The following is a 27,951-nucleotide window of genomic DNA, read 5'->3' on the forward strand; positions in this document are numbered from 1 at the left end:
GCGAATGACTGCCTTCTGGCTGTGTTCTCTCATGGCCTCTATGTATGTGTGTGTGTGTGTGTGTGTGTGTGCACACGTGCGCACACACACACACACACACAGACAGAGAGACCTCGGGTATCTCTTCCTTTTCTTATAAGGTCACCAGTCTTACTGGGTTAGTTTCCCCCTCTAATGACCTCATTTAACCTTCCTAAAGGCCCTATCTCCAGATATAGTCACATTAGGGGTTTGGGTTTCAAATACGAATTTGGGGAAGACATAATTCAGTACCTAATATTTCTTATATGCCAGACACTAGGTTAAGCAGGAGGCTATGTATATCTGTGAAGATATGTATATCTATCAAGTATAAACTCTGCTCAAGGAGGGCGCATATTTATAATTCATGCACTAATTATAAGGTCATACTAGGTACGGAGAGGCAGAAAAAGTCCATTCAGTTTGAGCAAGTTAGGAAGTCTTCTCAGAGGAACTTGGGTTTCAGAGAGGAGAGGAGTTCTTGGGGGTTGGGGTGGGGAGGTGTGCTAGGCAAAGGGGAGGTGTGTAGAAAAGCCAGCAGGTGACTGATTCTTTCATGCAGTCCTCATAGTCACAAAATAGGGCCATTTAGCAAATACAGCACTCTGGCAGAGTGGAGCCATGGGTATGTGTTTGGGGGAAGTAGAAAGACCCCAGGAAGGTCATCAAGGTGATATCAAAAAATGTGTTGCTCTATGGGGTACTGTGTGAAGGAACTTGAACTGGGTCATGTAGTAGGAATTGAACATCCTTTAAAGGATTTTTTATTTTATTTATTTTTAATTGGAATGTAATTGCATTACGATGTTTTTGTTTCTACATATATATATTTTTTATTTCTATATATATATATATATCCCCTCCCTCTTGAGCCTTGCTCCCACCCTTCCCATCTCTCCCCTCTAGATCATCAGAAAGCACGGAGCTGAGCTCCCTGTGCTATATAGTAGCTTCCCACTAGCTAAAGGTTTTAAGAGTAGATTAGAGCTTTGAAAGTTCACTGGGGAAGCAATCTGGAGGAAAAGCATGTGTGAGATGGGAGGCTGGGGATATTGGGAGGCTACTGCTACAGGGTGGTGACAGACCCCAAAGGCCAACTGTGGCAAAACCAGTGGGATGGGGGCAGGGAAAGCCATCAAGGCATCATGTAGAGCTGACTCCCATGTGGGGAGTGGGGAAAATCTAGGCCGGATCCCAGATTCTGATTTGGTGACTGGTGGATCCATTGTCAAGAGCAGAGCCAACACAGCCCAAGAATGGGAGAGAAGTAAGACTTGTGGGGAACAGAGTGGATAAAGTTCACACAGGTGAATTTTGGGGCTTGGAAGACACTGTCTCTCTAAATCCTGTGGCAGGTGATCCCACCCCCTAGCGGGCTTCAGGGCCTAGGGATGACCAGACTCTAAAGTGTTGTGACTTCAGAGCGTCTTTGGAGGAAGTCATTCGTTCGTGTGCTCAGTTGCTAAGTCGTGTACAAGGCTCTTTGCAACCCCATGGACTGTAACCCGCCAGGCTCCTCTGCCCACGGGATTACCCTGATGAAGAATACTGGAGAGGGTTGCCATTTCCTTCACCAGGGGATCTTCCCAACCCAGGGATGGAACTTGAGTCTCCTGCATTGGCAGGTGGATTCTTTACCCCTAAGTCACCTGGGAAGTCCCAACTGGTTTACCAAAACCCATAATTGATATGACTTTTTTGTGTGATCATGACCCAAGCTGTTTCAGTCAGAAAGGTTTGCCCATAAATAAGTGTTTATTCATCTGCAGCCAAGAAAATTAAAAAGCTTTTTATCTAAAACCCATTACCTGTTGTCTTTATTGTTTGTTACCCTGAAACAGATACCTCCCCCACTTTTTTTTTTTTTTAACCTTCTGTGATTCAGGTAGATTGTAATCTAAGAGTCTTAAGGTTGGGCAGAAAACAATTTGCTCTGAGAGCTGAGAAAAATGAAAACCTGAGAGGGGAAAAAAAAAAAAAGGCAAAACAAAGCTTTTTCTCCTTTCCTATAAATTTAAATACCCTTTCATGAGTGAGGAGGAGGAGTCTGAACAAATTACCCGGTCTCTGGGTTTCAGGCCCTGGTTGGCCAGTAAATATGTACAGTTACAAAACAAATCTGATTCCCTGTCCCTTTGAGTTTTCTCTGGACACGTGTTGGCAGGATTTTAACGGGGAAGTTTGAAGCCAGACAACAGCAGCCAAACACTCCAGAGTGCTTGTGCTTGCGGGGGTGGTGGTAGTGGTGGTGGGGTGTGTGTGTGCGTAATTTAATTTCCCATTTCTCTCATCTGGTGATACTCAGTTTTTTGTTCCAAAACAGTATTCTCTCTCCTTCGAGAGTTCCCAAAGCGAACCAAACTAAAACCACAGAAGGAAAACCTCCGGAACCAAACCCGCTGACTTTTCCCCGGTGTAGCCCTAGTGGGCCACGGTCCGGAGCGCGGAGCTCCAGCCAGCGCGGCGGGGCGTGTCCGAGGGCGTGGCCTCGGCAATCTCGCCCCGCCCCCGCCCCGCCCCGCCGCTTAATTTGGACGCGCCGGGCCGCGGGGTGTGAAAGAGCCGCCCAGCGCCGGACGGGTAGCCGCCGCCTTCAGAACCGCCGCCCGGGCCGCTCTCAGCTGCTGGGCCGCTGGGTGCCGCCGCAGACACCCGGAGCGAGCGCCGGGAAGGGAGCCGCGCGCCTTTGTGCGCGCGCCGAGGTGGGTTCGCCTCCAGCACTTACTTTGCACACAAAGACTGGGGGCTGAGGGGAGGCGGGGTGCCCGCCAGGGCTACGGCACGGCCGCCCACCCTGCTCTGACCCCCCGGCGCGAGGCTTTCCCAGTGGGAAGGGCCGCCAGGCTTCCCCTCTTCGCGGCTGGCGCTGGGGCGGGGGTCCTTGCGTGCGGGGGTTGGGGGGTTACGGTGCGCAGGGCGGTGGGCTTCCGGGGAGCCCCGGCCACCCCGCGCGGTGCAGGGGACGGGTCCGGCGTGCGGGGTCGGGGCGTGGCAGGGGCCGCGTGCGGGGAGTCCCCGGTACCCGGGGGTGCAGGAGATACGGGGGGCGCCGCCAGTGCGGCGAGCCTGGGCGGCCGCTCCGCTCAGCTTATTGTTGCTTCCCCGGCCCTGAAAATGGAGAGACCCTGCTTGGAGGGATGCGCTGCCCACTGGCTGCGCCGCGCGCGGCCAGATGCCGAGCCCAGGGCGCCCGGCTCGCCCCTAGCAGCCCTTGCCGCCGAGGAGCCTCTCCGCCTGGGCAAACAAAGGAGGGGCCGCGGGGGGGTTGCCCCGCTGGTTGAAAGGTGATCAGGGCACTGTTTCCCAACGAGCCTACAAGTAACTTTTCCATTTCTGCCTCCTCTCTGCTCCGCTCCTACTGCTCCAGTGAACCCAGTATGTTGGGTGGCGTCTGTACCCAAGGAGTCCTAAAATTTTGATTCTCATTAACTCCTCCCCCGAGCATCTTCGGGTCCCCTCTGGGATAGCGTGGATGCCTCTGGCCAAGTTTTGACGAGCTGTATAGGGGATGGTAACAGTCCTGAAATATGAAGAGGAATCCCGTAGAGGATAAATAGCAGATCTTCTCTGTAGTTTAAGATACAGATCTTCCTGCCTTTCGCTGGAAGACTTGAGTCAATTGACAGTAGAGCAAAGTTCTTTGATGAGAATGAGTGTGATATTCAAGACAAATATAGAAAATTGGAATAAAACCTGTTAGGCTTTATATTTTTAACTTGCCAACAGATACTTAGTTTCTCCTCGGACCATGTCCCCTTTTCATCACGTTGGAGATTTCAGCTGTACAAATTGCTTTAAGTTGAGATAGTATCTGAGGTGCATGTCTAGAGATTTCTTAGTGCTAGTAGTTCCCAGTTTAAAGCTTTTAGGTGTAAAATTATATATGTTTATTAACAAATTGAAAAGAAACAGGGGAAAAAAAGTCACTCATGTACCCAACCACCCAGACATCCCCTAGAATAAAGGCGTGTTTGCTTCATTTATGGCTTGGCAACCCTGGTGTGAAGTGCGTGCGTGCGTGCGTGCGTGTGTGTGTGTGTGTGTGTGTGTGTCTGTGAATGTGAATGAAGGAGTTACTGATTATTAATCTTGACCACTACCATCGGTCTAAAATATGATCTCTAATAACCTTAGTCCACAATGGTGTTTTGCCAACAAATTGTTTGAAATATATTTCCTTATAGCCTTGCAAATAACCACCTGTGCAGAAGGGGGAGGGAAGAAGTAGGAAAAAACAATGCAAGTTCCACTTAAATAGTAAAGAACAGACTGATGAAAGCATTTAATGTACTCTGTTCCTTGGATTTCAGGAATAGTTTGGGGTTGACTTTTTAAAAAAATAAAAGCAACCTTTCATTTTTTAAAATGTTAAAGAAAATAAAACTGTTCTAAGATCCATGAAAAATTGTAACAGAAAGGAACTCTTTTTGTAGAACCAGGAATAGCCATGGTTTTGTAGCTGGTGACATGTTTGCTTCTAAAAGACCTTACACTGGGAAAGTAAAACAAGAAGGATTTTCCTGTGAGTGTAGAGAGTAGTTTTGAAGTGCCTGTGTTCTGGGAAAAAACAAAAACAAAAAAGGCGTTCAAACCGCACATTTGGCCACTGAATGTTTTTGTCTTTATATACTTTTATTTTCCACTTGTAAAATTTTCCAACATTTAATTTCTCCAATATGAAAATTTACAAAGAGGTCTTGGAATTGACTGTTCAGAAGTGCTAGATTGATGATTAGGATGATGCAATGTTTTTTGAAGTTACAAAAATGTACGAGAAGGAAGTCGTGGTTACGTGCTGTCAGGTGCTGTCTTTGTTCCCGTTTCTAACATGGGGCTCCTTACTCTGCATGTGTGTTTGGGGGTTTACAATGCAGTACAGTTGACTCTCCAAACCCCTGAGTTTCACATCCCCACAGTCAACCAATCGAGGATTGAATCTGCAGGTGCCAAACCCCAAGATGCAGAGGGCCAACGGTATTCATCGTACTGCACCATTTTATTTGGGGACGTGAGCATCTGTGGATTTTGATGTCCTCAGGGGTCCTACAACCAATACCCGTAGACACAGAAGGTCAACAACAGTGACCTGTGAGTGTCAAGTTTGTGACCTGTTGTGATAACGGTACCTTTCTCCATCCAGAAGTCAAAAGAAACTAAAACAGGGACTATCAGAATCTCTCAGTCTTATTTTTCAACCCTCCTGTGACCTGGAACAGTCCGAGCAGCACAACCAAGCTGGATGTGAGGTCAGAGTTGAGTCGCTTTGCTCTTAAAAGTTCTGTTGCCTCACAGGGAGGAGAGAAAAGTTTGGAAGTGGTCCAGGGTTACAGACTCGTATGGCTGTTTGTGATGGCCTATCCCTGTGGCCTGGAGATTCCATTCCTGACATGTTTAAAAGTAGGCTTGGTTTGAATTTGAGAGAAGTGCTCTGAGAAGTCTGGTTCCTGAGCTGTATGTGGTAGGATGTGTATGTGGTCATTCGTTCATTCATTCCTTTGATTTCTTCATTGTTTAAAATGTCACAGAGGTGGAAAAGAGTTTTTACTGATTTTGAGGGGAGTAGTTAAGGTGTGGAAGACTTCTTTAAAAAGAGGGAACATAGTAGGTTAACAATATGGCTTCATATTTTTTTAAGATTTTTTTTTTTAATGTGGACCATTTTTAAAGTCTTTGTTGAATTTGTTACAATATTGCTTCTGTTTATGTTTTGGTTTTTTAGCCATGAGGCATGTTGGATCTTAGCTCCCTGGCCAGGGATCCAGTCTGTACCCTTGCATTGGAAGGCAAAGTCTTAACCACTGGACTGCCAGGGAAGTCTCATAGGGCTTCATCTTCTTAATGTCCTGTCTGCCCTTTCCTTCCAGAATTCTCTGTGAACATGTTTGGAGAAAAGGGGCCAGGAGGTTTTGTTGGGTGAGGTCTAGATTTGAGGCATTTTTGAAGTCCCCGGGTATCTTGAGAGATAGGAACTTGTCAGCCTTTTTTAAGTCTGGAGAAAGTAGCTGTGAGCATTGACCCGTTTTTGCATCTCACTTTGGGCTCCCGTTGTGCAGGGAGAGAACTGTGCAACAGAGGAGACTGTGTGCACAGCCCGGGGCCACTTAGTGCTGGAATGACCTGAGGAGACTTCATTGCATTTCCTCACGTCATTTCCTTGTCCAAGCTTGGCCTAGTTTTGCCCTTCGTTTGTGAAACAAACCAGTTTCTCCCTTTCTCCTTCTCGTGCAAGATGTGCTGGGCCCCATCCATCTGAACTGTAAACCTTTCCTTATGCACTGTACCCAGGGAACTCCGCTGAAAAGGATTCACGCTTTTATTGCATCTGATGCTGCTGATTCCAGGACCCTGTCAGTAAAAGAGAGAAAATCATTGGTTAGCTGCCACTTAGTCCTGGTGAATGGACAAGAGGCTATTTCTAAGGCTGATTGGGCATGCTTTGTTTTCTATTCATTCCTTCATTGAACACACATTTTCTTAGCTCTTCCCATGTGCTGGCACTGCCCTTGCATTGGGCATACTGCAGTTGATAAGTCCCATTGGGCCCCTGTCCACTTGGCAGGGTAGGAGAGGAAAATATTTAAAGAATTGCATAAAATCGCGCAAACATTGTGTTCAATGACCATGATGTTAAGAGAAGGGAAGAGAATCTTTGTGAATTAAGGTATCTCAAAAAGAATGGTGTAAATCCCAGCTCAGGCTGTGGGATTGAGTTTCTGAACTGTGTTTGAAGTGTCTGGGGTGAGAGGCATGGTGGGAACTGAGTGTGATTCACTCAAGGCTGAGAGCTTGGTGATAGGAGCTTGGTGGAATCAATTTGGAAGACTGTTCACTTGTGTCTAGAATTTGGTTGAGGGTTTGGGGCACTTTCTGTTGTAAAATTGAGGAGGGACTGGGAAACCAAGGTCTTGTTCTTAATGTTCTCGTTGACAGTATACCTGCAGGCCAGTTGGGGACAAGGTGTCCCAGCAGGTCCGAGGGATTCTGAGGACCTGAGAGCTAGTGTTATGTGGTGGGGGGAGGCAGGACCAACTACATCTGTGCCCACCCAAGGTTCTGTTACTATTGAAAATATAAGAGAGGGGTTTGTGGGGAAATTGTGGGAGGACTTACTTAAGAAGACCTTTCAGACTCAGTTGAGCTGTAGGAAGAAAAACGGGGAGCGATGCAAAAAAAGAAGGACTGTGGCTTTGACATGAGTGAACTCTTCTGTGAACTCTGCTGTTCTACCAAGGGTTGCATTTAAGGTCAAGCAGCTGGTTAGAGCAACTGTAAAGCAGTAGCCGTAGTCTGTTCCTCGTGTGCTTGGGGAGATGGGAAGGAGGCATAGTTTGGTGACAGTGATGTTCCTTATAGACAGTGTGAAAAAAAAGCTCCCTCCACCCTCAGAGCCGTGAAAACAGCATGACCTATGTATGGGCTGTCTGCAGTGCTATTCCTGGATATGCTCCTGAATTATAAAACCTTAGCAATTGTTTCATGGAGAAGTCTTAAATGAAGGATTGTAGAACCTAGGCAAAAGATAGGGGTAAAAAAAAAAAACCAACAAAACAGTGCAGGTAGACCAGCTGTCCAAATCCTGGTGGGTTGTAGGTATGTGTTGTCTGGAGGATTTTCTCACCTTGTTCTCTGTTCTCCTTTCTGTTGTCAATGCCAAGGGTATTATAGTGAAGCATCTATGGGGTACAGCCCTGCTTGGTACCAACCCTGAGTGAGAGGAGTGGAATTGGGGAATGGGGCATGTTAATGAATGTGCTGTAGGGGAATGGTTTGGAGCTTTGAAGCCAGACACATCTGAGTTAGAACCAGGTAGCTCAGCTACTAAAGAATCCGCCTGCAATGCAGGAGACCCTGGTTTAATTCCTAGATCAGGAAGAAAAGCTGGGGAAGGGATAGGCTACCCACTCCAGAATTCTGGGCTTCCCTGATGGTTCAGATGGTAAAGAATCTGCCCGCAATGCGGGAGACGCTGGGTTAGGAAGATCCCCTGGAGGAGGGCATGGCAACCCACTCCAGTATTCTTGTCTGGAGAATCCTCATGGACAGAGGAGCAGGCTACAGTCCATAGGGTTGCAAAGAGTCCGACATGACTGAGCAACTAAAACACACACACACACACACACACACACACCCACCCACCCAGTTTCATGAGCTCCACAAGTCACGGAGCCCCTGGGAGCTCTAGTGCTCTTGATTGTGAGATGCACTTGGTAAGATCTACCTCAAGGGCCTGAAGCCCTAAAACCCAGTCCATGAGACATGGCTGGCCATGGGTGTTTAGGGTCTTGTATCATTGTGCACAGATTTTTGGTGACAGCAGTGGTGCCAAGATGCTGATGAGGGACACCAGTGAGAGGAGGTGAGGGGTGAAAGACTTGATCCCTTTTCATCTGACCTTTCGGGATGCCTTCACGCCTTCAGGAGTGTTTTAAAGATAACCCGGCTTTGCTATTAGAAATATTTATTTGCTATTAGAAATATTTATTCTATTCTTGGACACAGATTCTGGCACCCTTTGTAAAGTGTCATATTCACATGTCTAGGAGAGAGGCTGTGATCCCATGGTGTCAGCTTTTCTGTGTCATTGTTAGTATATGTAACCCAGAGTGCACTCGGTGAGCATTCAAGTTAAACTCACATTTCATTCTGGTTTTTCAGGCATCTGGGTGTGATCCATGCTCATCAGTTTACAAAACCATGCAGTCATGTTATGAACTCCTGCAGTATAAATAATCAGTTGTTTCTGGGTGTCTCATGGACAGGTATGAACATGTCCTTGTGCTGGAGGAAGTTAATGCCATTGTGGATATGTATCAGTTCAGTCATTTCAGTCCCTCAGTCGTGTCCGACTCTTTGTGACCCTATGAATCACAGCACACCAGGCCTCCCTGTCCATCACCAACTCCCGGAGTTCACTGAGACTCACGTCCATCAAGTCAGTGATGCCATCCAGCCATCTCATCCTCTGTCGTCCCCTTCTCCTCCTGCCCCCAATCCCTCCCAGCATCAGAGTCTTTTCCAATGAGTCAACTCTTCGAATGAGGTGGCCAAAGTACTGGAGTTTCAGCTTCAGCATCATTCCTTCCAAAGAAATCCCAGGGCTGATCTCCTTCCCAATGGACTGGTTGGATCTCCTTGCAGTCCAAGGGACTCTCAAGAGTCTTCTCCAACACCACAGTTCAAAAGCATCAATTCTTCACCACTCAGCTTTCTTCACAGGCCAACTCTCACATCCATACATGACCACAGGAAAAACCATAGCCTTGACTAGACGGACCTTTGTTGGCAAAGTAATGTCTCTGCTTTTGAATATGCTATCTAGGTTGGTCATAACTTTGCTTCCAAAGAGTAAGCGTCTTTTAATCTCATGGCTGCAGTCACCATCTGCAGTATTTTGGAGCCCCCCAAAATAAAGTCTGACACTGTTTCCCTATCTATTTCCCATGAAGTGGTGGGACTGGATGCCATGATCTTTGTTTTCTGAATGTTGAGCTTTAAGCCAACTTTTTCACTCTCCACTTTCACTTTCATCAAGAGGCTTTTGAGTTCCTCTTCACTTTCTGCCGTAAGGGTGGTGTCATCTGCATATCTGAGGTTATTGATATTTCTCCCGGCAATCTTGATTCCAGCTTGTGCTTCTTCCAGTCCTGCGTTTCTCATGATGTACTCTGCATATAAGTTAAATAAGCAGGGTGACAATATACAGCCTTGACGTACTCCTTTTCCTATTTGGAACCAGTCTGTTGTTCCATGTCCAGTTCTAACTGTTGCTTCCTGACCTGCATACAGATTTCTCAAGAGGCAGGTCAGGTGGTCTGGTATTCCCATCTCTTTCAGAATTTTCTACAGTTTATTGTGATCCACACAGTCAAAGGCTTTGGCATAGTCAATAAAGCAGAAATAGATGTTTTTCTGGAACTCTGTTGCTTTTTCCATGATCCAGCGGATATTTGCAATTTGATGTCTGGTTCCTCTGCCTTTTCTAAAACCAGCTTGAACACCAGGAAGTTCACGGTTCATGTAATGCTGAAGCCTGGCTTGGAGAATTTTGAGCATTTCTTTACTAGCATGTGAGATGAGTGCAATTGTGCAGTAGTTTGAGCATTCTTTGGCATTGCCTTTCTTCGGGATTGGAATGAAAACTGACCTTTTCCAGTCCTGTGGCCACTGCTGAGTTTTCCAAATTTGCTGGCATATTGAGTGTAGCACTTTCACAGCATCATCTTTCAGGATTTGAAAGAGCTCAACTGGAATTCCATCACCTCCACTAGGTTTGTTCATAGTGATGCTTTCTAAGGCCCACTTGACTTCACATTCCAGAATGTCTGGCTCTAGGTCAGTGATCACACCATCGTGACTATTTGGGTCGTGAAGCTCTTTTTTGTATAGTTCTTCTGTGTATTCTTGCCACCTCTTCTTAATATCTTCTGCTTCTGTTAGGTCCATACCATTTCTGTCCTTTATCGAGCCCATCTTTGCATGAAATGTTCCCTTGATATCTCTAATTTTCTTGAAGAGATCTCTAGTCTTTCCCATTCTGTTATTTTCCTCTATTTCTTTGCATTGATCGTTGAGGAAGGCTTTCTTATCTCTTCTTGCTGTTCTTTGGAACTCTGCATTCAGATGCTTATATCTTTCTGTTTCTCCTTTGCTTTTCACTTCTCTTCTTTTCACAGCTATTTGTAAGGCCTCCCCAGACAGCCATTTTGCTTTTTTGCATTTCTTTTCCATGGGTATGGTCTTGATCCCTGTCTCCTGTACAATGTCATGAACCTCATTCCATAGTTCTTCAGGCACTCTATCTATCAGATCTAGGATAGAAGGGGGCTTTCTAGGTGGCTCAGTGGTAAAGAATCTGCCTGTCAGTGCAGGAGATCCAGGAGACGCGAGTTGGATCCTTGAGTCAGCAAGATCCCTTGGAGAATGAAATGGCAACCCACTCCAGTGTTCTTGCCTCCAGAACCCCATAGACAGAAGAGCCTGGTGGGCTCCAGTCCATGGGGTCACAAAGAGTCAGAAACACACACGTATAGATGCACTTTCTTTTGAACGTTCTGTTCCTGTACATTGTCATGTCATTTAAAAGAGGTAAAGCTGTGGTCAGGGTTCTTTGTCTTCCTTTTGTTTTTTCCCAGATGCCCAGAGTAGTGCAGTGTGTTGGAAAGAGAGAGGCCTGGTGTTTTAAAATGTTCAGAATCCTTGGCCCAAGTTCACCATTAATGGTTTCCTAGCAGGTCATTTATTTCTCTTTTTTCTACTTCCTCATCTATATGAAGATAATCAGCCTTGCCTACTTCTTAGAGTGGTCTTGAGGGAGAGGTGGAAGCCTGTCTTCAGTTTACCTACTGGCACACTCAGGATGATCAGTCGTCGTTCCTGGGGCTGCTCAGGGGTTCAATATCATGGCGGCCATCCCCTAGGATCAGGTGACTCTTTGAAGGGGAGGGGAGGCAGGGCACAGAAGGGAGAGCAGGACCGGCTGCATCACGCTTTGTGTTCCTGCTGTGGGATGGGAGTGAGGGAGCATCAGTTATTCTGTGCTTGTGGAGGGAGTCACCATGGACATGTACTACCCTGTCAGACTTAGCATCTGACTGGCTTAGGCAGTTAACCTAGGAGGGCTTCCATATTCTCATCTGTGAAATGTAATTATAATAAATATTTTCATTATTACCAACTAACAGTTCTTGAGCACTTCCTACCTGGCAGGTGTTGTGCTAAGTACTTTATGAGAGCTCTTTATTCCTTCAGGAAATGCTTAGTGAATTTTTCTCCATGCCAGACCCTGTGCCAGACTCTGGAGAGTGTGGATGGGAGGGGCAAAATTCTGCATACATGGGGCTTCTCTTCTAGTAGGAAGACAGAGTATAAGGCAGACATGGATGATGTGCTTCAGAGCCCTGTTGGTGCTATAAAGAAATCAGGTCAAGGGGCAGGAGCAGAGGTAGGCCTGCATCTGTCTGTGCAAAAGCAAGTACAGATAACAACCCAGGGGCTGGAGGCAATCATCAGGTAGGCTTGCAGGCCACTGGGGACAGGGGAGGGTCCTGAGCAGGAAGTGGAGGAGATCAGCCTTGTGTTTTGTAAATATCGCCCTGTAGCCATGATTGCAAAGGCCAGAGTGGAGGCCAGAGGACCCGTGGGAAGTTTCTGTGAGTCCTGGGAACTGGGATAGAGCTGGTGAAAAGTGGTTGGATGGATCCTGAAATATTTTGAAGATAGAGCCATCAGGACTTGATCATGGTTTGGAGCTGATAACAGGAGAGGAGAGAAGTCACGAGCGACACGTCTGTGTTTAGCCTCAGCCCCGGGGTGAAGGCTGACACCGTTTATTGATCTGGGAGACTTGGGAGAGGATTATCAATGCACACAAACAGCCTCTGAAATGAATGCCATTTTAGGCTTCCCATTTCACAGATGTGGAAACTGAGGGTTAGAGAAGTAACAAGTTGGCTGTAAGATGAAGCCGTCAGGATTAGGATCCAGGTCTGGTCCTTGCCCCAACCTTGCATTCTCAGCTGTTTTGCTGTGCTCAGCAAAGTATCTGAATTTACTATCAGAGTAGATTGGTGAGAAAGGACCTGTGCACTAAAAACATGTCTCTCTCTTTTTTTTTCATTGCAGCCTTATCGGGGTGTCAGTTATATACCATTCAGTTCCCCCGTGATAAGTGTACAGTTCCGTAATTAGTAAGTTTGTACAGTTGAGCAGCCGTCACTCCATCCAGTTTTTGACTCTGTAGTCACTTCCTGTTTCCATCCCTAGTTTCAGGCGACCATTGATCTTCTGTCTCGAAGGTTATGCCTTTTCTAGAAATTTCCTACACAGAGAATCATACACGTGACCTTTTGTGTCCAGTTTTGTTCATTTAACCAAGAGTTTCTGAGGCTTATCCATCATGGCACAACACATCTGGTCTTAAGGACCATTCTTTGCCTTGGTCAGAAAGAGGTGCTCAGTGCTGATGAGAATGATTTCTGTGGTGATGGGTCTTCAGATGATGATAAACGTGATGATGGCACGCCTTTCTGATTGTGCCAGGTGTGGTTTTGTTCATTATATTCTGTGGTCTTCCAAGAAACGCCACAAGGGAGGTACCATTAGTGTTAGTGTTTTACAAAGGAGGAGAAGTAAGCCTAGAGAGATGAAAAAGCTCGCCCCAGGTTCTAAGAGCTGGGATCAGACTTCAGCCTTGCCTCCTGTTGGCCACGACTCCACAGTCACTTAGCTGTGTTGATGAAACTTCTGACTTCTTGGCCTTAGGAAGGGCTTGGAATCCCAGGGGGAATAATGCACTTGCCAGGTCAATCTAAAACTGTAGTTTTAAGGAGGACATGTATTCTGTATTTTAATATGGGCATCCTTGCATGGAAATGATGTCTTAAAGTGATCCATTTTTGAAGGAACTTTCTTAGATATGATGTGAGGATGGCACCAAATTAAAAACACATAATCATGTCATTAGGCAGAGCTTGTGTGTTTGAGTTGTGTCTTCAATATTATGTTTACCAGAAGGGCGGTTTTTTGGGTATGAAGTTTCCCAAGGCTGTTACCTTATTAATGGGTGGAATTTAATTAGGCATCATGCATTTTTCAAAATGTTTATATCATTATATGTTTATATTGATATATTTTCCCCTTGGGGTAACAATTCTGTGTTTAAACAGTATTTTCTCCAATTCGCATATAGTTCATACTGGAGGATTTTGTCTTCCCCATTGCAGAGGAGTTCTTTGTACATCACAGATGGCTGAAAGTTTTGAGAAGAGTTTTAAACACTTCATATCTTTCTGTCTATACTTATTTTTTAAAAGGTTATCAAGTAGCTTGTTAAGAGCTAGTTATATAATTTAGCCATAAGTGATAACCTCATTGGACTAAAGACTAACTTTGCATAAGATTCTGCCCTTGGTTTCTGGTAAGGCACTTTTTACTGATGTCACAGCTTCTTAACTTTTTAAAATGGAATTATAGCATCTTTAAACTAACTCTGTAAGTGTAGTATAGCTTTCATTTTTAGGGATTTTAAGTTATAGTTCCAGTTTACTAGCTCAAAATAGCAAAGAAAGATGACTTTTTTTTTTTAGAAAACCTTATCTTAATAGTAAAAATTCAACAGGATTAAATTTTGATCTAAAAAGATTGTCTTTGAATCTGTGTTACAATCATCTCTTCCTGCCATTAAAACCAGAGGGGACTGTACTCTTCTTAAAAACAATTAACCAGTGAAATGCCAGATCTTGAAAACTTAGCAGATGGGGACAACCATTGTTGCAGACTCACTGGGCCATTCCAAGGAGTGGCAGGTTAAAAAAAACTCTCATGACTTCAGCTAGAAGAGAGTGTTAGGATTTGGGAGCAGAGGGAGAGACTTTAAAAAATGCAGTAAAGAAGCCTGGTCTTTAGTTGCCATTGCACTGTTTAACTTCACTCTGCCCTGGCTAGACAGCTTGCTTCAGCTGTGCAGGCTACCAGCACACAGAGCTCAGAAGCTGGAAACAGGCTCCCACTTGTTTCTGTTTGCATTCCAGGATTGCTTCCGACTGGCAGTATCCTTGAGAGGGGATGTGGTACTGGACAGCCAAACCGAATAAAATTTAAATTGTAGGAGGTATAAATGGTTGGAGCAGTTTATGTACCTTCTACCTCAATAATAATAATACAATAATTATTATTTGGCCACACAGTGTGGCTTGCAGAATCTTAGTGCACTGACCAGGGATTGAACTTATGCCCCCTGCGGTGGAAACACAGAGCTCTAACCACTGGACCGCCAGGGAAGTCCCATATATCTCAATTATTTGGAAAAAAAAAAGGACCTGCAAACTACACAAAACCGAAACTCTACAGGGAGTAGCTGCTAGGGTGGAGTCTTGTTCAAGAATGCAAAATCTGCATTACCACTTGGGTGTTCATCTTGTTTCCTTCTCTCCCATTACACAGGTATCCTGCTTGGTTCAAATGCTGACCTCTCTGCTCAGAGCATTAATTTTACTCTTTTCGAATGAAGCTCACAACTGCTAGAATCCTGTTGGCAGAAATGGTGCTCAGGAGCCTGTAAATTTCTCTCTAGATTACTATACATACTGCCTCTTGTTCTACCAACCAAGATCTTCTGAGCCTTCTTACCAAAAGTTTCCCTTCCTGTGCAGAGTAGGGTATGGCCCTGCCATCTACGGCTCAGTTTCTGCTCATGGGCCCTGCCCTTTCAGTTGGGAAGTGGCTGAATTGCAGTTTCAGAGCATCAGAAGGTAAGGGGTGGGGCAGCCCAGAGATTTGTAGGACTCTCCATCTTCCCCACATTGATGTTACCCCTCTGGCTTAAGAATGTCTTTTAGTAGTTGATTTCTTCATACCAGGGTCTGAACAAAGCCCGCACATTGCATTTGATATGCCTCGTGTAGTTTCAACTCTAGAGCAGCTCTTCTTTGCCCCATCCTGTTCTCCCTAAGTTATTGCTTTGTTGAAGAAGCAAGTCAGTTGTCTTATAGAATGTCCCACATCCTGGATGTGACTGAGAGTTTTCTCTTTAAACATTTTCCACTAGTCTCTGTATTTCTGTACCTGGAAATTAGCACTAAAGCTTGAGTTAGTTTGTTGATAGTGATAGTGAAGTCGCTCAGTCATGTCCGACTCTTTGCGACCCCATGGACAGTAGCCAACTAAACTCCTCCGTCCATGGGATTTTCCAGGCAAGAATACTGGAGTGGGTTGCCATTTCCTTATTCAGGGGATCTTCCCGACCCAGAGATCGAACCTGGATCTCCCACATTGTAGGCAGACGCTTTACCGTCTGAACCACCATAAAACAATAAAACAGCCACTTAATTTTACAGCAAAATGAGTTTATTTGGGAACAGCAAAGAATTGCTATTTGGGACCTGCAACTTACGGTGAACCATAGGTATGTCCAGAGAACAAAGAGAAACATTCTTTTGTAGAGAAGTGGGAGTTGAGGGGGCCGTTATAAACAAAGAGTCCATTGGCGGAAACTGGGAGTTCAAAGTGTTGTTGCTTTTCATTGGCTGACGTGTGACAGTCTCTCATTGGCTGCGCTGTTACTGGGCGAAGAGAAATCCTTCCTTCCTCCTGCTGGGTGATAAAGTAATAACCTTTAAAGAAAGGCCATGCCAAAGAATGCTCAAACTACCGCACAATTGCACTCATCTCACATGCTAGTAAAGTAATGGTCAAAATTCTCCAAGCCAGGCTTCAGCAATACTTGAACCGTGAGCTTCCTGATGTTCAAGCTGGTTTTAGAAAAGGCAGAGGAACCAGAGATCAAATTGCCAACATCCCCTGGATCATGGAAAAAGCAAGAGAGTTCCAGAAAAACATCTATTTCTGCTTTATTGACTATGCCAAAGCCTTTGACTGTGTGGATCACAATAAACGGTGGGAAATTCTGAAAGAGATAGGAATACCAGACCACCTCCCTGCCTCTTTAGAAATTTGTATGCAGGTCAGGAGGCAACAGTTAGAACTGGACATGGAACAACAGACTGGTTCCAAATAGGAAAAGGAGTACGTCAAGGCTGTATATTGTCATCCTGCTTATTTAACTTATATGCAGAGTACATCATGAGAAACGCAGGATTGGAAGAAGCACAAGCTGGAATCAAGATTGCTGGGAGAAATATCAATAACCTCAGATATGTAGATGACACCACCCTTATGGCAGAAAGTGAAGAGGAACTCAAAAGCCTCTTGATGAAAGTGAAAGTGGAGAGTGAAAAAGTTGGCTTAAAGCTCAACATTCAGAGAACGAAGATCATGGCATCCGATCCCATCACTTCATGGGAAATAGATGGGGAAACAGTGTCAGACTTTATTTTTCTGGGCTCCAAAATCACTACAGATGGTGACTGCAGCCATGAGATTAAAAGACGCTTACTCCTTGGAAGGAAAGTTATGACCAACCTAGATAGCATGTTCAAAAGCAGAGACATTGCTTTGCCAACAAAAGTCCATCTGGTCAAGGCTATGGTTTTTCCTGTGGTCATGTATGGATGTGAGAGTTGGCCTGTGAAGAAGGCTGAGCACCAAAGAATTGATGCTTTTGAACTGTGGTGTTGGAGAAGACTCTTGAGCATCCCTTGGACTGCAAGGAGATCCAACCAGTCCATTCTGAAGGAGATCAGCCCTGGGTGTTCATTAAAAAGACTGATGCTAAAGCTGAAACTCCAGTACTTTGGCCACCTCATGCGAAGAGTTGACTCATTGGAAAAGACTCTGATGCTGGGAGGGATTGGGGGCAGGAGGAGAAGGGGACGACAGAGGATGAAATGGCTGGATGGCATCACTGACTTGATGGACGTGAGTCTCAGTGAACTCCGGGAGTTGGTGATGGACAGGGAGGCCTGGCGTGCTGCGATTCATGGGGTCGAGAAGAGTCGGACACGAATGAGCGACTGAACTGAACTGAACTTCTATCTATTGGAGATACAAAGGTATCTCTTTTCCTTTTGGGTCTGCAGTTGACCTAGAGTGATGGGGCCTGAGAACTCCCCCTTCTGGCCTCCTGATTCCATTTTAAATGAGGTTTCCTTTTATTAATTTTCATAGATTCATGTTCAGCTTTGGGGGGGGGCGATATTAGTTGGTTGACTGTGTTGTACACTTCATGTCCCATAATCTCAGCACAATATCTGGTTTCCTCCCTTGTGGTGATGCTGAGGTTAATCACTGGGTTCATGTAGTGGCAGGTTGATCCTTTCAGTGTAAATTTTCTCATCAATCTTTCTCCAAGGGTCTGTTAGCATCCACTGGGAACTGTTGCCTGACTTGATTATTTCATGAGAGGTTGCTGATTCTTTTTGTCTTAATGAACATATTAATGAGTGTGAGATGAAACTTAAACTAGCCAGGGTGTCCACTTGAGGATGGCTAGATAATCAGTAGAGATGCAATGATTGGCTTGGCTTTATCCAAGCATAGCAAATACTTCCAGACATTAGAGGTAATTGCCATTTGCACAATTTTTTATGAATGTTACTGTGAAAGTGAAAAAGTGAAAGTGAAAGTCACTCAGTGTTGTCCGACTCTTTGTGACCCCATGGACTACACAGTCAGTGGAATTGTCCAGGCCAGAATACTGGAGTGTGTGGCCGTTTCCTTCTCCAGAGCTTCTTCCCAACCCAGGGATCGAACCCAGGTCTCCCACATTGCAGGTAGATTCTTTACCAGCTGAGCCACCAAGGAAGCTCAAGAATACTAGAGTGGGTAGCCTATGCCTTCTCCAGTGGGTCTTCCCGACCCAGGAATTGAACTGGGGTCTCCTGCATTGCAGGCAGATTCTTTACCAGCTGAGCTCCCAAGGAAGCCCATGTTACTGTGCCAGGTTGATTTTATTGTAAGTCTTGTTTAGCAGCAACATAAGAAATTCTATCTGTATTTGCTAACTTGGGTGCTTGACCATCACCTAAAAATTAAGAGATTATGACATGGGTTTATAAATTAGAATTCCACATGATGGTGTAGACCATGATAGATTATCTTCTTCAATAATCATCTAAAATTTCCTGACACGTAAGGACATTTATGCCTCATCTTTCCTTATAAGAGATGTAGGCCGTTGATGAGTTTAAAAATACAGGAGGCAAATGACAAATCTGAAATAGCTGAGTTTCTGTTCTGCCTAGATGGAATAAAAATGGACCTGTGCTGGCAACTTTCGACTTCATTGTTAAGATCGGAAAGGATGGATTATTGCGACGTGTGTAGCAGGAAGTAGTTGGGAGTTCCTTTTAAAGGAGGGTGGTTATAGCAAATGAATTTAATATGTGTGTGTTCCATCACTGCCAGGGGCCACTGGAACAATAACAATGTGATTTGGGGACATACCCAACATTTGAAGGCCCCTGGGATGGAAATACATTGTTTCCTCCTGCCATAGGCAGGCTCTCCTTTTGCCAGCATGTAAGTAAGTAAGTGTGTTAGTCAGTTGTGTCTGACTCTTCGCAACTCCGTGGAATGTAGCCTGTAAAACTCCTCTGTCCATGGCATTCTCCAGGCAAGAATACTGAAGTGGGTTGCCATTTCCTTTTCCAGGGGATCTTCCCAACCCAGGGATTGAACCTAGGTCTCCTGCATTGTAGACAAATTCTTTACCCTATGAGCCATATGGTAAAGCCATAGTTCTTGGAAACTATAGCATGAAAAGGATATTCATAAAGCAGGTTCTAGGATCCCCACAGGCACAGTCTCATGATTAGGAGTTGTGCCTGTGACCTGACACTTGGTATTAAATAAATTGTAGCTGTGATCAGTATATCATAAAGGTGTGACAGTTAGAAACCTAAAAGAATTTGAAATTAGAAACTACCCTGTGTTGTCACAAAGGATTTGAGCTTGAGGAAGCCTTAGAGATCAAGAGATCATCTCATTTAGACTCATTTTTATTTGGTGACTAAACCAACACTCAGATGTGTTAACTACCTTACCCGAGACCACACAGCTCATTAGTGGTTGACTTGGAACTGGCACTCACCCCACACTAACAGTCACTAACCCGTGAGTGTTTCTTACGCACGTGCTAAATGCTCTCTGTGTGTCATTTATGGGATCCTCATCCCAGGATGGAGGACTTTAATTGACTGTATTTTACTGCGGAGGACACTGAGGCCTAGAGACGTCAATGATTTATCCAAGATCACACAGAACTCAGATAGAGTTGGCCCTCTGTATCTGCAGGTTCTGTGTCTGTGGATTCAACCAACTTTTGATAAATTCCAGAGGTTCTAAAATGCTTGAATTTGTGGCATTCTGATAATTATTTGCAAAACATCTATATTGTGTGTACAACTATTTACATAGTATTTGCATAATGGCACCCCACTCCAGTACTCTTGCCTGGAAAATCCCCTGGACAGAGGAGCCTGGTAGGCTGCAGTCCATGGGGTCGCTAAGAGTCGGACATGACTGAGCAACTTCACTTTCATGCACTGAAGAAGGAAATGGCAACCCACTCCAGTGTTCTTGCCTAGAGAATCCCAGGGATTGGGGAGCCTGGTGGGCTGCCATCTATGGGGTCGAACAGAGTCGGACACGACTGAAGCGACTTAGCAGCAGCAGCAGCAAGTATTATAAGTAATCCGGAGATGATTTTACAGTGTATAGGAGGATGGATGCTTCATCTAAGGATCTTGCACATCTTGGTATCAAATAAATCGTAGCTGTGACCAGTATATCATAAAGGTCCGACAACTGGAAACCTAGAATTTGAAATTAGAAACTACCCTGCATTGTCACAAAGGGTTTGAGCTTGAGGAAGCCTTAGAGATCAAGAGATTATCTTATCTAGACTTTGGTGTCTGTTTTGGCCCTGGAACCCTTCTGTGCTGATACTGGGGGATGACTGTATATTCATTAGAGAAAAGGTATGTTTATTCACCCTCTGGTTCTGCCTTTTACTTTAGCCCTTTCTTCTTTTCTTTCTTCCTTTCTCCTCCCCCTTATCACTATTGTTATTTTAACTTTATTATTCCTTATTAAAGGAATTATTCTTGACAGCCCATAAACATTGCCTTTCCATCCATGGCTTTCATTTACTCTAAAGATTTATATTAAACCCACCAACTCTAATATGTAAATATGGTCAATGGAAAACAATAAGTAACTTGACTACTCAGCATTTAAAAGAGTTTGGGAAGATAAAAAAGTTGCTTTGAGCATTCTTAAAAACAAACAAAGAGAAAAACTACCTAAGCTTTATGTTCTAGAAAACCTCACCAAGGCATTTCCTTGCAGCAGGCCTGGAAAGCAGAAGCTCCTTCCTTGAAAGTCTCCTCATCTCTTGCTTCTCCTCCTCCTCCTCCTCCTCTCTCTCCCCTTCCTCATTCTGTCACATTCCAGGCAGTCCTATGGCAGAGATTTCATCAGGAGCAGGTCTGCTTTTGGGATCAAGAGTGTGAAGGATGATGGAGAGGGAGCAGTGGAGGTGAGACGTTGCTTCTGGAAACAGGAGAGGGTGTTGGTGTTGTGTTAGCTTCTCCTTTCTGAAGCCTGCAAGACTCACTTTGTTTCTGTCCATGTTGCCCTCACAGAGCCTGGTGTGGGTGCCGCAGATGTGTCGTTTTGAGGAGATGGTCTGTATCCTCTTGAGTATATGAGGGAGAAGGGAAATGTGGAGACCCTGGTAACGTCCGGGGAAATCTCCACTTGGAAATGTTTTGTATCCTGGTCCATGGGTGACCTGAAACAGTTTGTTGTAGAACAAAAACCCAGTTGGCTTTGCAGCGATCTGTGTAGGCGCCCAGAGTAGAATTTGTTTCTAAATTGCAGTTCTTCGTGAGCTTCCTGTGTCAGACATACAGCTGAATCTGCAATGATGGGCTCAGCCAACACTGGTTTTTCTCCCCCCTCTCCGTTTGTGTTTGAAACAAAGCCACCTGCAGAGACAGCCTGGGAGATGCTGCTTGCATGGGCTTCTCGGCGGACCGTGGCGCAGCGCTGACTCATTGCAAATGCTGCCTTTTTATAGCCTCTTCACAGTAATTGTAAACGTTAGATGTTCTCTCTACCACCGCCATGTAGGTTAATATGACTTTTTAAATGAAGATAAGTTACGTTTTACTCACAGATGACTCATTTTATAGCTCTCTTTAAATACACATCCCACTGTTCCTCTCGTCTGTCACTCTCCGTTCTCTGTAAGCCTTAGGCTCTGAAGGGGGCCGAGGCCTTCCAGAATATGGGATTCTGTATGGAAAACTGGTGCTCAGAGAAGCTAGGACCCCAACATCTTACAAGTCTTCTTAATGTAGACCTAGGACCAGACCTCTCTTCCCTTGATTGCTAATCCAGCACAGCTTCCTTTGCTCTGACATGCCTTGCCTACCCCCATCGGCCCCATGGACTGGCACTTGCCACCACAAAAGAGCACAAGCAAAAACAAAAGAGAAAACATCCTAGTTTCTGGCATCCTAGGATGTTGGCAATGATTTTATTGCAGAAACAGAATAATGTGTTTTGTGTGTGTGTTGTGTGTGCGCTGAGTCTTCATTGCTTTGCCCAGGCTTTTCTCTGGTTGTGGCAAGTGGGAGCTACTCTTCATTGTGGTGCCCGGGCTTTCTCATTGCCATGGTTTCTCTTGTTGTGGACCATGGACTCTAGGTGTGTGGGCTTCAGTAGTTGTGGTTCTCGGGCTCTAGAGCACCGGCTTAGTAGCTGTGGTACACGGGCTTAGTTGCCCTGCATGCGGGGTCTTCCAGGACCAGGAATCAAACCTGTGTCCCCTGCACTGGCAGAACGTTTAAAGAAAAACCTCACATGGTTCTGTCATCCTACTCTTTCTTTCTTTTTTTTTTTTTTTTTGATGTGTATGTTCTTATTCATTCTAATATGAAGTCTTTAAAATGTTCAACATTAAAAAATAGTTACTTATACCATAAACAGAAACCACGGTGTTTATTTAAATACCTGAGAACTATCTTTGCTAATGTTGTCTGGTGTCCACATTTCGACTTCTAGGGCTAAGCTACTTCCTATGGATTGAATAAATATATGATGTCTTTCAATGTAAATAAATGAGACTATGTAAGAGTAAATATATGAGTTCTTTCCATGATTTTGGAAATGTACTTCTCACATCACCATTCCCTGCAAGTCTTTTTTTCAAGGGTTGGTTGTCATCAATTGGTTCTAACACTGGCATTTGAGAAAGAGATGAACCTTCTGTCAGACAGACCTTGGGAGGTAAGTTCTTTTCTCTTTGTGAGCCCAGTGTTTTCGATTCTACAAGGTGAGTCTTAGGCAGGGATTGCAGGTAAAGCACCTGGCAGGGTGCCTGCAGGTAGGGGCTAACCAACGTCAGTGTCCTCCCTGCGTCTGCTCCCCTCACACTGAGGTCTGCATGTGACATCACAGCTGGCGATTTTCACCCACCTGCTGGAACAAAGCAGTTTAGTTCCATTAGGACCCAGACTGAGTTTGCCACAGGTTCAGAGTGCCTGCGTCAGCCCTACCACTCTCATGGACCTTCTGCACCTGAAGTGCTGTGCTGGTTGTATAAGCAGAGGTAGCTGGAGAGATGGGTTAGGAAGCCGAGGATGAAGGGCCAGAGAGACCACTGGGCTCAAGGGTGTGGATGTGGCTGCGAGCCAGCTCGGGTGTGATAACAAACGCCACAGACCAGGCAGCTTAACAGCAGACATGTATTTCTCACAGTTCTGGAGGCTGGAAGTCCAGGATCAAGTTTCTGGCAGATTTGATGTCTCATTGAGGGCCCTTTTCCTATTTTGCAGATGGCTATCTTGCTGTATCCCCACATGGCGAACAGAGATCCCCTTTGTGTCTTTTCTTGTAAGGGCACTAATCTCATTTGTGAGGGCTCCACCCTCATGGTCTCATCACCTCCAAATACCATCATTTTGGGAGTTAAGGTTTCAGCAGTGATTCTTGGGGAGATGCAGACATTCAGCCTGTGTGAGCTGAGGTTTAGGACCTATAGGCAAGCATCTTAGAAACATAGATGAGTTCTGTAGAGAAGGAAGGTTTTCAGTGGTTTAGGATGGAAGTGAAGTAGGGGGGATATGATGAGAAGTGAGAGTGAAACTCTGGGTCAGGAATCTGAGCCAGCCAGCAGAGCAGAGAATTGGGTCAGTAGGTCGCCCATAGCCAGGAGTCCAAGGATGCTGGATAAAGGTTCTCACTCTGTTTATTTGTTGGTTTGTGGGCTCCTGTAAGCACAGGAACTGATTGCTGAATGAGGGGAGCCTTACCAGTAAAGAGGGACCCAGGGTCAGAAGTGAATGGCAAAAGAGCAGCCCATCTGGTACCTCCTAGGTTGTCTGTAGGCAGCTTGATCCACGTCTTCTTTGCGCAGTGTAACTTTAGTAGAGCCTTCATCCACGCTCAAAGTGACCTGGTCTGGCTGATAGATCATGTCATCATCCTTTGTATATTTCCTCAGTTGCGGGTAAGTATTTGCTGTGTGCATAAAAAAAATCCCCATCAAAATTTTGTTTGACATGAGGTTCCTCTGTAAGCCTGAGGTTTATTACCTGCCCCACTGAGGGAGCTTGGCTGCTATCTCTTTGCTCCTTGTTTGAACTCTGAAGAATGTTCTGTGTTAGCATTATGTTCTGTTTTTCAGCATTCTTTTCTCTTGGTTTTCCTCCTATTTGGGCAGCAATCCACTAATGCTGTAAATTGTCACTCGGTTGTACCAGCAGCATATCTAATTGCACCTCTTCACCTGGAGCTCCTCAGGAGACCCTGCTCTCTCCCTGGGGCTTCCTGGGTGCCGACGCCCCACCCCCAGTAGCACCCTGGTGGCAGGGACTGGTGAAGAAAGGAGGAGGAGAGAAGGTGGTGGGTGCTTTGTGTCCTTTTACTGGTCATCCTGATGAGAACGATTTTGGGAAGTCTTGTTTGAGGTCTGGCCATTGGGGTGTGGGGGAGGACAGGTAGGTGGGGTAGGGAACAGAGCCCAGGGTGCCATCTGGGGCTGTTGATAACATACCCTGCGTATTTCTTGTTCCCTTTGCCCTGGGTTCTCTGTGCTTCTGATAAGAGCTGTATTCCACAGAAGGAGAGGTGACAAGCTATTAATATCTGATAGGGTCTTGCACTTTGATAGTTTTATTTGGGATGAATTGGGAGCAAGGCTCAGAGGGCTTGCGTGCCCCCCACCCCCACCCCCCGACCCGGGCTGAGAGAGCAGACCCCAACTGCACCTCGCCCCTGCAGGAGAGACTTCTGCATCTTTGGGTTTCTCTGTGGTCACTTGATCGTGGACTGCATTTTTCCATCTCTGATTGGAAACTCCCAGGGCAGGACCTTGTCGTCCTAATCTCATCCTACTCAGGGTCAGGGCTTCTTCCTAAGTCCTGCTCTGGGTCGGGCTCAGATGCCGGCTTCAGACCCTGAGTGTGGCTGTCTGTTGAGTGGGGCTGGGCCAGCTTCATAACGTTCATAAAGCACTGGAGGAAGGCTGGGCCTCTGCTTTCAGACTTTGTTTCAGACTCAGTGTGGGTGAGCATCGGAGATGTGCAGGAGGAGCCTGGAGTTTCTTTTAAAAGCAGTGTTTACTTGGTCCCACATTTCTTGAGCTTGAAACCGCTCTGCAAAGGACTTGCCCTGAAACACAAACACATGCACATACACAACAACAACAACAGCAGCAACAACAGAACAGATCCTTTAAGGGGAAAGTGTCCCATACTTTAGTTTGTATCCCCAGGCCTTGGAACCTGAGAAGAATCAGCCTTGTGATACACTGCAGAGGGTCCCAGTGCAGTGTGGAAATACCTTTCTAGTGAGTGGAAGGGTCTTGTGTGTCTGTGTGTTTTCCTTTCCTTGGCTTCTGTTGGTTAATTACTTCCTCTATGAACTTCCCATCCTTCCCACAGCTGATGTTGGTGAGTAAATGTGCCGGTTGGTTGGGTGGGGCCTTGTCTTCTTCCTGTATCTCCACCCACCCTATCTTTACAAGTTGGGTGGGGTGCCGTGTCAGGCCACGAATTCTGTGACCCCTTTTAAAAAAAATAAACAGAGCTGTGCTGCCAGCTTGTGCTCGCCCCTAGATGAAGGATTATTAAAATGGAAAAGGGCCAGGGGCTGGTGGGTGGTTGCTTGCCCAGGAAGGTGAGCTTGCTTCCTGTTGTCTGAGCTCTCTGGTGCATTCCATGGTTCTGCATTTCATGTCACTTGTGGTTAATAAATTGCAGGTCCTTTCCATATAGTCTGTTTGGTTCTGGGTTACATATATTTCTCCAAAGAGTCCTAACTGGATCTTAAATAAGACCTAGATCATCATATTAGTTAAGTGGAAAAGGACGTGTCCTCCTCTCTGCCTGGATGACTGCCGTCTAATGTATATTTTTCTCTGTCCAGTTTCTTTAAATAGAGAAGTCATGTGAGTTCGGAGGCTCTCAATCATGCTGCTTGGTTCCACCTTCTGGGTCTGCAGTTTATTGTTTAATAGCTTTATCAGTAAAATGAGGATAATAATAGTACACACTTCATGGAGTTTTATAAGAATACAGCGAGTACACTTGCAGAGTGCCTGCATATAATACAGTTAGCATTCAGTTCAGTATTTAAAAATGTGGGTATTGATAATAACATAAACCTGAGTACTCTGGTGCTGTTTTTGAAACTGTTATCCATCTCCTAGAGGTATGGTCATCATCTTTACTCTGATCGTGAGCAGAGGGAGTTGTGTGAGAACCGTGCCTACATTTCTGGGGTTGACAAAGAAGAATATTTAAAATTGGGAGTGGCTTAGAAAACCTGAATCTTTTGGGTTACTTGAAGCAAACAGGATGTTGATAATAGGTTCTTTGGTTGGAGATGGGTTTTATTTTAATGTGTCTGGAGTTTTATCTGCTGTCACCAAGACTACAGCAGCAGAATGCCTGAACTGAAGCTGTCAGCCCTGGGAAGCATCCTACACAATCTTGATCAATCAGCCTCAACTCCCCACTGCCTGCCTCCTTACCTGGGCTTTGATTTAAAAACTACTGCGGTGGGACTTCCCTGGTGGTCCAGTGGCTAAGTCTGTGTGCTCCCAACGCAGAGGGCCTGAGTTCAATCCCTGGTCAGGGAACTAGATCCAGCAACTAAAGATGCCACAAGTCACAGTGAAGACACGCACAGCCAAAATAAATAAAAAACAAAACTACCGCGGCTGGGGGCCCCTGTGGATGAAGCCCAAGTTAGACGTCCCCTGGGACCTCTTGATGACTTTATCAGGCTGGGGGTAGGGGGAGGCGGCTTTTAGCATCTTTCAGGCCAGTTGAGTCCCACCGTGTTCAGTGATCTGGAACTCTGAGACCTACATCAGCCGCTCCTATAAGTGAGAAAGTCGACCAGAAGCTGGCCTCGCCTTGCCGCCTCCCTGACCTAGTTTCCAGCCACTTCCCTCTTCTGTGTGCTCCAGCCACACTGGCCTCTTTTCTGTTTTTCCTACACAAGCCAAGCTCACGCTTGCCCGGGGCTGGACGGGCTCTCCAGGGCTGCCGTCTGGAAAGCTCATTCCAGGTCCTGAGCCTCTCCATCACCCTTTCCAGAGCCAGCCCCTGACCTGCAGCCTCTTACCTGCCCACTTGCCCTCCTTCCCAGGTACGTTGCAGACACCTTGTCTGCTCACTGGTTCCTTGCTCATCTTCTTCCTGCCCTTGCCCCACCACTGGATCAGAAAGTCCATGAAACCAGGGTTTCCAGCACAGAGACACTGCTTTTTTCTCACATGTGGGCCTTTGCTGGACTGCCAGTTGTCTTTCCGGTAGGGGAGATGGCTTCTCCTACTTGCAGAGCAGCAGGGGATAAGAGGGCGCTAGGTAGTAATTACCAAGGATAACCGAGTGGTCTGTCTTCTCCGTAAGCCGCAGAGGGAAACGTTTGGGAAACGTGTTCTGCAGAATACATGATTTGAGCTTCCATCTTGGCATGTAAAGAAGGCTGAGCACCAAAGAACTGATGCGTTCAAACTGTGGTGCTGGAGGAGACCCCTGAGAGTCCCTTGGACAGCAAGATCAAACCAGTAAGTCTTACGGCAAATCAACTCTGAATACTCATTGGAAGGACTGACGCTGAAGCTGAAGCTCCAGTATTTTGGTCATCTGATGAGAACATCTGACTCACTAGAAAAATCCCTGATGCTGGGAAAGATTGAGGGAAGAAGGAGATGAGGGCGTCAGAGGTTGAGATGGCTGGATGCCATCGCTGAAACAGTGGACATGAACTTGGGCAAACTTCGGGAGATGGTGAGGGACAGGGAGGCCTGGTGTACTGCAGTCCATGGGGTCACAAAGAATCGGACATGACTGGGCGACTGAACAACAACAACTTGGCATGAAGTCGGGATCTTGGGAGGCCAAATAGGAGGATCAGGTTAGTGTTTCCTTCTAGTGAATTAACATGAATGAAAGGCCAGTGACTTCAAGGCCAGGCCTAATCCTGTGCCCTTGGCCTTGAACTGGTTTCTGA

At 45.7% G+C, this 27,951-nt stretch overlaps 1 protein-coding gene across 2 annotated transcripts in view; it reads left to right on the top strand.

Annotated features, from left to right (window-relative positions):
* Positions 1–2,574: 2,574 nt before the first annotated feature.
* Positions 2,575–27,951, top strand: part of FAM107B (family with sequence similarity 107 member B) — a 78,204-nt gene continuing 52,827 nt past the window's right edge. Inside the window, exon 1 of one of the 2 annotated variants that reach the window (XM_086334263.1) lies at positions 2,575–2,723. The gene's annotated coding sequence lies outside the window, so the exon portion shown is untranslated. Of the gene's footprint in view, positions 2,724–26,934; positions 27,856–27,951 lie in introns of those variants that run through there. The other variant, XM_086334265.1, reaches the window with a different exon arrangement.

Source organism: Bos grunniens, chromosome 13 (assembly GCF_055505025.1).
Source record: "Bos grunniens cultivar Pamir isolate PY7600 chromosome 13, Bosgru_T2T1.0, whole genome shotgun sequence".
Lineage (NCBI taxonomy): Eukaryota > Metazoa > Chordata > Mammalia > Artiodactyla > Bovidae > Bos > Bos grunniens.